Source organism: Amphibalanus amphitrite, unplaced genomic scaffold (genome assembly GCF_019059575.1).
Source record: "Amphibalanus amphitrite isolate SeventyFive unplaced genomic scaffold, NRLGWU_Aamphi_draft 000210F_arrow, whole genome shotgun sequence".
Taxonomy (NCBI): Eukaryota; Metazoa; Arthropoda; class Thecostraca; order Balanomorpha; family Balanidae; genus Amphibalanus; species Amphibalanus amphitrite.
The window spans coordinates 261,462-269,725 of NW_024881705.1; positions in this window are offsets into that span (position 1 = coordinate 261,462).

Genomic DNA, 8,264 nt, shown 5'->3' on the forward strand with positions numbered 1-8,264 from the left:
TGATCAGTCTGAACTCTGAACGATCTACCAGCCAGAAAATAGTGGAACTTCTTGACGCCTGCCACCAGGGATAGTGCCTCCCGATCAGTTTGCGAATATCTACGCTCAGTGTCGTTTAGGGTACGAGAATAGAAGGCCACCGGCCTCTCGCCGCCTGGCGTCAAAATACTAAGCACGCACCCGAGACCAATAGGGCTCGCATCAGCGGACAAAATCACATCATATTTCGGATCGAAATGGGCTAACACAGGCGGGCTTAGCAGCAGCTTTTTGCCAGCCTCGAACGCGGAGCGCTCAGTGTCACCCCAGCGCCACGGCTGGTTCTGGCGAAGCAGGGTATACAATGGCGCTAAGACTGTAGAGAGACCCTTCAGGAACTTTCCGTAATAATTAATACCACCCAGCCAGGACCTCAGCTGACCCACTGACGCTGGCTCGGGTGCCCGGAGAATGGCACGGACTTTCTCCTCGGTGGCTTCCACACCCCTGGCGCTCACCCTGTGACCAAGGTACGTTACCTCGGCCAGCCCAAACTGGCACTTCTCACGGTTGACTCGCAGGCCGGAGTCCTGCAGGCGGCCGAGGACGGCCCTCAGCGCGGCGTTGTGAGAGGTAATGTCTGCCCCAGACACAACCACGTCATCCAGAAAAACCCCGATACCGGGAATGCCCGCTAGGAGCGTTTCGAGGGTTTTCTGGAACAACGCCGGCGCTGAACTGTACCCAAAACTGAGACGAGTCGGTCTCAACAGCCCACGGTGGGTATTCACTGTGAGATACTGTCTGGAGCTCTCATCTAATGGCAGCTGGTTATAAGCACACTTTAAATCTATCTTACTGAACACGGTCGCTCCCGCCAGCTTGGGTAGAAGCTCTTCCACCCGCGGCAACGGATACTGATACGGCGTGGCCACTTTATTAGCTGTCAAACGATAGTCTCCACAGATACGCAGTGAACCGTTTGCTTTCGGTGCGATCACTAGTGGTGCGGCCCATCTACTGTTAGAGACCGGCTCCCAGAGACCCTCGCTGATTTGTTTGTCAAGCTCAGAATCAACCTGCGCTCTATATGCCAGAGGAACGGTTCTGGCTTTAAAGAACCGGGGCTGAACGTTACCATCCACACCAATATGAACAGGGTCACCGCGGTAGCAGCCCAGGCCGTCCCGGAATACTTCCGGAAACTCCGCCAGAATAGGCTCGACCTGGGGATGAGCTGTCAACCGACCTATGGCTGGCCAATCCAGCTTAATGGCCTCTAACCAGTTACGACCGAACAGGCAGGGTCCCTCCCAGCGGCGTATTTAGAAAATCGCGAAGGGGGGGGCCAAGGGTTTGGAGGGCGCCACCTCACCCAAGGAGGGCGCCATACGGTCGCGAGATAAAAAATCGCTCAGCGGGGTGGGGGGGGGGGGGGGTTGGGAGGCGTTTTTTACCATGCCACCAGTTTTTTTTTGCGTAACCTCGTATAGGTCGTGCTGCATTGATTTTGCATCGTGTGTATTCTTTATACTCCAGGTCACAAAAGGTCAAGTGTTCTTGAAATGCTGCGCCGAAGGCGCGCGAAATTTTTGAAAACAACCTTTTCCTCCGCTTTTTAGGCACGCCTTTTATACGATCACCGTTCAAAGCTCCTCTCGCTCTTTTACCAAATTTGAAGGTGTAAAAAATACCAAAGGTTTGGTCGGGCCGCTGCCACACAAACTGTATAGAAAGCTTGGCTCATGGGTGTCGATGTATAAAAGTTTATTGGCGGTGCACACTGGTCCAGATTCACGAAGAAGTCGATCAAAAATAATTTTTGAGTGAACTGAGTTCAAATCCACATGAAAAGGATCTATAAGCATAAACATGACCGAATTTCTACATTTTACCTCAGAAACCGAAAATAACGAGTGATTTTAGTTGGCCAGCTTTAACAAACACACACACAAACACACAAACACACTGAATGATTTGTAACAAAACTGTTTATATGTCACATCATAACACACACTGAAAGTTGGCAACTTTATGCCTCCCTCCCCATCATAACACACACTGAAAGCTCATCCCCGCGACCAGCAAGACAACCACCACCACCACCACCACCCAGGCTCTACAGCTTCACCGATGGAGCCCGAAGGAGGGCCAGGACCTCTGAAGGAAACTGGTCCGTGGCCGTGGTCGTCGGAGTCTTCAGCTTCCGCATCCGGAGGGGGCTGATCAAGGGGTCGGAAGTCTCAAGAAGCCGGTGGACCAGGTCGGTGTTGGACTGAACCCGGGACATCTGGCGCGAATGGTGCTCCCGGATTGCCTTGAAGTCCTTGTTCCTGGCTTCTTGGGCTTCTTCTGACATCGCCCCCAGGGGAAGGAGCATGCCGGCGGAGACAGTGGGAGCATGGATCAGGAGCTTGTGGACCGACTGGGGCATCCTGAACCACCCATACTGACTGACCAATATCCTGGCCGTCTCAACCGCGTACACGCCGAACCGCTCTTCGTCGAGGTTGAAGTTGGAGGACGCAGCGCGGAGGAGGTAGCTGAAGCGGCGGATCAGGGTGGAATCAAGGCCCAGGATGTCTGCAGACGTTTCGTGCTCCAAGAAGAAGCGGCGGGCCGAGTTGCCGTCGTTGGTCGTTCCAGCTCCGCCAGGAAGGGGCTGGTCGATCAGGAGCCCCAAACGCTGACGAAACTCGGTCTGGATCCGCTGCTTCTGTTCCTTGACGATCCGCTGCTTCTCCTCTCCACGGGCCTGCCACTCGCAGAACGGGAGTCGGTACGCGATGTGAAGGAACATCTCCATCGACCGGATCCAGCAGTGGAGAGTGGAGATTCCGTGCTGAGTCCGGTTTCCTGCAATGGGCCGGGCCAGGACTCCGTCGATGTTGTTCATCTCCGTAGGCTTGGCCCGGCAGATGCTGCAGACCTGTTGCGACCGGATGCCCTGGATGGCGTTGTGGACCTTGCCGTCAATCATGGTCAACGTCATCTCATGGCGGACGGAGATGGTGACGTCGTTAGTGAGTTGGACGACTGACAGCGTGAGTGACTCTGCCTCCTGCTGGAGTTGGACGTAGGTGGCGGTGGTCAACTCCTTGGACTCCTTCTCGAAGATGAAGCTGATCGGACGACAGAAGAAAGTGGAGTTTGGCTTCGGGTTCGCCCAGATCACTCGGCCATCCTCGGTCCGGAGCCGCAGAGGGACCATACTCGCCAGGAACATGGTAGAGTCATCGACGTCCGTTGATTGTCGATGGCGGTAGACTTGTTGACCGGTAGCGCCGTCAAACCCGTACTTGGAGGTCAGGATCAAGGAGCCTTGAGCTGCCGACGATTGGATGACCGACGCCTGGAGCGTGCACAGCCTTGACGCCGTGTGGTCAAGCAACTGCTGCACGGGGACAGAAGCGCCCCGGTCGTCGACAACAACTCCAGCCGGATGGCATCGCTTCTTGGCATCCAATACGAAGTTGTACGGCGGGAAGATGTCGGCGACGTGGTCCTTGGATGTCTCACTGCCTCTTGGTACGCAGCTCGTGTCATGTTGGTGTTGAAGAGCAACACGAGAGCTTCGTCGGCCGACAGCGTTTTCGGAAGCGATGGAGGGGGTCCGCGGTACGATGCCTGCACCACAGTAGGGTCCGGGCCGTCTGCGGCAATCACTTTCTTGATGATGTCGGCTTCGGTTTTCCTCCCCTCCTTCCTCAGAGTCATCTGAGCCGCGTACGCCAGCTGCTCGCCGGTGAATCCTTGGTCGAGCAGCTGGGACACGTTGCGGCGCCTGGTGGGGGAGGAGACGAGGGTGAAGGCAGCCGGCATCTGCGACGGTCGTCCGCGGCCATCCATCGGGTCGTCTTGCCCAGGAGCTGGAGGTGCCAGGATCGCCACTGGAACAGATTCGAGAAGCCAGACTGCATGTTTGTCGAGCATCTTCGCGAAGATCCGTCGAACTCCTGGAGCATCCCAGCGTCGATGCATCCTCTTCCGGTGATCAAGAACGACGTCCCGGATGACAGATCGGTCAGGCACACGTCCAGGAGGAACCGAAAGACACAAGAACTCGACACCAGCTTGCAATGCCTCGTCCGACATCAGGGGACCGGCTCCCAGCATCGCCTCCAGAAGCTCCCGACGGGTGGGGGACGTCATCTCATTGAGTGGATCTGAAACGGGAAAATCTAATTAACTGCTAAAGTAGCAAAAAGTAGCAAAACCTTTTCCTACCAAGTGAAGAGTGATGTCGTAGGTATCACATGATATGAGTTTGATTTTGTACTTTGCTGTCCTTCTGTACCATTTCATCCGATGAACAAACAACAAGCGACCGCACGACCACATGTGATTCCAACCAAAGTGAATTCTCCCAGTATTGGCTCAAAAGGGGAAACGACCACTTGGTTGGGAAGTTGCCATCCTTGGGTGACTGGAGGTACCACAAAAACTTGGAGACACGAACGTTCACTGGTGAGCACACGAGCACAACTCGTCACTTGCTGAGAAGCGGCATGCAAAGAGGGTAAAAAACCCTCACTTTTAAACGCGCACTGCTCCTGATCAGAGGGCTCGGGAACCAAACTAAAAGCATATCTTGGTTCCCCAGGAACATAACAAAAGAAAAATAACCCTGGAATAAGTAAATTCGAAAACAGCAAATATTATTTTTGATCGGGTCTTACGTGAATCTGGACCAGCGTGCGGTGGCATATCTACGCACCAGATCACCGTATCGGATTGATACCGGAGCGCGAGATGCGTAAACATCATCCAAATTACCTCAGACCAGCCTTCATAGCCTTCTCACAGATGCATACAGTGTACCCACATAACCAGTTTCAATCACCGAAACTTCAGATGCCTGCTGTTGCGGCCGAACCTGTTGACAATACTTAATCGTAATCCATATAGATGTCATGATGCACGTAAAGTAGGATCAATCCGTTAAGACCAAAGACGTGTTTTATCGTTTTTTTATGTTTTAGGGCCTTGTGTTTTATGCATCGTAGAGCGTAGATAGTTTTGGTAGGTATAGGTACTTCATTCATTGTGCTGAATGCACGTTCATTTGTGGCAGTTTTCACAGGCAAGACATCAACTATGTGCAATAGAACGACTAAGTTGAAAAACATGCCAAAGGAGTAAATAAATGATAAGAGGGCAGCGATCAACGGATGGTGCCAATAGGTAGAAGGGCTGCGATCCACAGGAGGGCGCTAATAGGTAGGAGAGCCCCGATCAACATCCCGAGTTTCGATAGTAGGGCACCGATAGGTAGGAAGTTGGCGAGCAGCAGGAGGGCGCCAATGGATAGAAGGGCAGCGATCAACAGGAGGGCACCAATAGGTAGGAGGGCCCCGATCAACAATCAACAGGAGGGCGCCACCAGGTAAGAGGGTGGCGAGGAACAGGAGAGCACCAATAGGAGGGTGGCGATCAACAAGAGGTCGCCAATAGGTGGGAGGGCGGTCATCAACTGGAAGTCGTTAATGAGCGGAAGGGTGACGATTAAAATGGGGTGGCAATGGTGAGGAGGGCGCCTTTGCTCAAGAGGATGACACGAACAGGAGGGCGTCTGTGCGGAGGGCGCTGGTCAACAGGAAGGTACCAGTGGATAGGAGGGCGGTGATCAACAGGAGGGTGCCAGTGGTTAGGAGGGCGGCGATCAACACGAGGGCGCCAATAAGAGAAGGGCCCCGATTAACATTCAACAGGAAGGACTAGGGAACCAATAGGGAGGAGGGCGGCACTGAACAATAGGGTGCCAAAAAGGAGAAAGGCGGCCTTGAAAATTTCACATGAGGGCGCAATAGGTAGGAGAGCGCCAATAATTATGAGGACGCCGATCAGCAGAAGGGCGGCAATATGTAGCAGGGTGGCGACCTACAGGAGGGCGCCTTCGGGTGAGAGGGCGCTTATTTACGGGACAGCGGCTTACATAGGCGACCACCGTTACGCTTAGAGAGCTACAGCCTACAAATGTGGTTGGAGGGCGCCCGAGGGAGCCCTCCAACCGTATTTGGAGGGCGTATTTGGAATGGGCGTCCTCCGAGGGCGCCCTCCATCCGTATTTTCCCTGTAAACACATTCGCGATTGGAGGGCGCCCTCCAGTCGCGATTGTTTTTCGATTCGATTATATCACAATTGCATTTGCGATTGGAGGGCGCCTTCGGCGCCCTCCAATCGCAAAGGGCGCCTTCGGCGCCCAAGGGGGGGGGCCATGGCCCAGTGGCCCCCCCCCTGCCTACGCCCCTGGTCCCTCCCCTTTCACAATCACCAATGGCAACCGGACCACCTGCTGCCCATACTGAACCCGCACAGTCGCCTCCCCACACACAGGTAACACTTCCCCGCTGTATGTCCTGAGACGGTACGAACAGCTGCCCAGGACGGGCGGGTTATCAGGCCAAATCTGTCTGAAAACACTCTCACCACATACAGACAGCGCAGCGCCAGTGTCCAGCTCCATGGAGACGGGCCGATCATCCAGCATCACGTTCAGCTTGATCGGGGCGCGCCGGTCGCCCGAACACCGGAACAGCGAGTACAGCTCCTCTTCCTCCACCGCCGCGCTCACCGACCCGCTGGCAGAGGCCGCTGCCCCTTCCGGACGTCCCGAAGCACTGGCCGACGATGGCACTATCGCCGGCTGAGAGCCGTCAGCCCCCACATCAACCGCGTCACACTGCACTTGGTCAATGCCCGCACGTCGAGTGGCCGCACACGCGGCTCGGGTATGTCCAAGCTTTCCACACGAGAAACACACTCGCCTGCGGAACGGACACTTCTCCGATGAGTGACCCCGCCCCAGACAGCGAGGGCAGCGAGGGCAGGGACCGGCCCGACCACCCCGGGCAGGCGCATGAAGCCGGCCGACCGCCGCTGGCCGCTCCCCACCGGACACGTGGTGCACAGCTGACTCGCCAGACGGGCCCGTCTGACTCTGGGCGATCTCGCCGGCCTGGCGGGCGGCTGCCTCATGCGCTGTCGCAATCGCTGTAGCCGATTGTAGAGTGAGGTTCTTCTCGCTGAGCAGCCGGGACTGCAGGCGCTCATTCCGGATACCGCTGACGAAACGATCGCGCAGCATCTCCTCCAGTATCCCGGCACAGCAGGTGAACTGGCACGGCCGAGCCAGGTGACGCAGCCGGGACAGGAAGGCCGACACCGTCTCGGTATCCTCCCGGCTGCAGGTGTGAAATCGGTGCCGTGACAGGATCACCGATTCATCCGGCTCGAAGTGAGACGTGAGCACCTCGATGATTCTGGCACAGGTCACCTCAGCTACCCCCGCCGGGGCAAGCAGGTCCTCCAGGAGCGAGAATGTGTCCGGCTCCAGAGCAGTCAGGAGCACAGCACGCCGCTTAGCGTCCACTGAAACCGCGGCCTTCTTGTCGTCGGGAATAAGCAAATCGTTCACGACAAAGAACTGTTCTAGCCTCCTGGCATAGGCACCAAAGCTCTCCTCGTTCCGCTTAAACACGGGCGGCACCCCAAGCCACGCCATGGCTGGTTCCGCACTCGTCGCCAATGAAACACAACGAGGTCTCGGTCTAGACTGACTGTATTCAGACGGAACGGGTCCCTCGCCGGTGCCCAGTCACGTGACCGTCCCGGCCTCAGGCACGGTCAGCTGGCGCCGGTGGCCCGGCGGCCGGCACGCGACAACCCACAACGCCACACCAAGAACGTTAGGTTCACCATCACAGAACGAACCTCATGAGGAGCTTGGAAGCAAACCCAGTGACAGAGGTGACACTTTCACTCTGGGTGCGGCATTTGACAAAAAATAAACTGAGATTTAAATTTTAGTGGGCGAGGCCAGTCCAGTAGGTAACGAAAAAACGCGATACGTGTTCGCGGTATGCGATGATGGAAATGTAAAAGTTTCTGACCTTCCCTCGTGGCTCGGACTGCAGCGCCGGCGACTCAATAGCGTCATACGACACAGCCATTAGCGCCCCATCAACGGCGTTTTTACAGAGTACTGCCACTGGTCCTGCTACAAGTACCAATACCGCAGTAACAGTGTGTACACACGCACCCACCAGCCACAATCCGCCTATCCCTATTCATCGTCCGCTTACATAGCCCACATAAACTACACTGATATACCACATTGAACTTGTTCCCCTGGCCTACCTAGCACAATCGCTACTCCACAGAACAACGGTTGTAGATATCTTGCTGCCTCTTCCAACGCACGACATTCGACATTAGGCCCAACGCGGATTAACCTCATTTCCAAAAAGTCCGCACCAGCGATTCTAAACTGACAGGCGACATC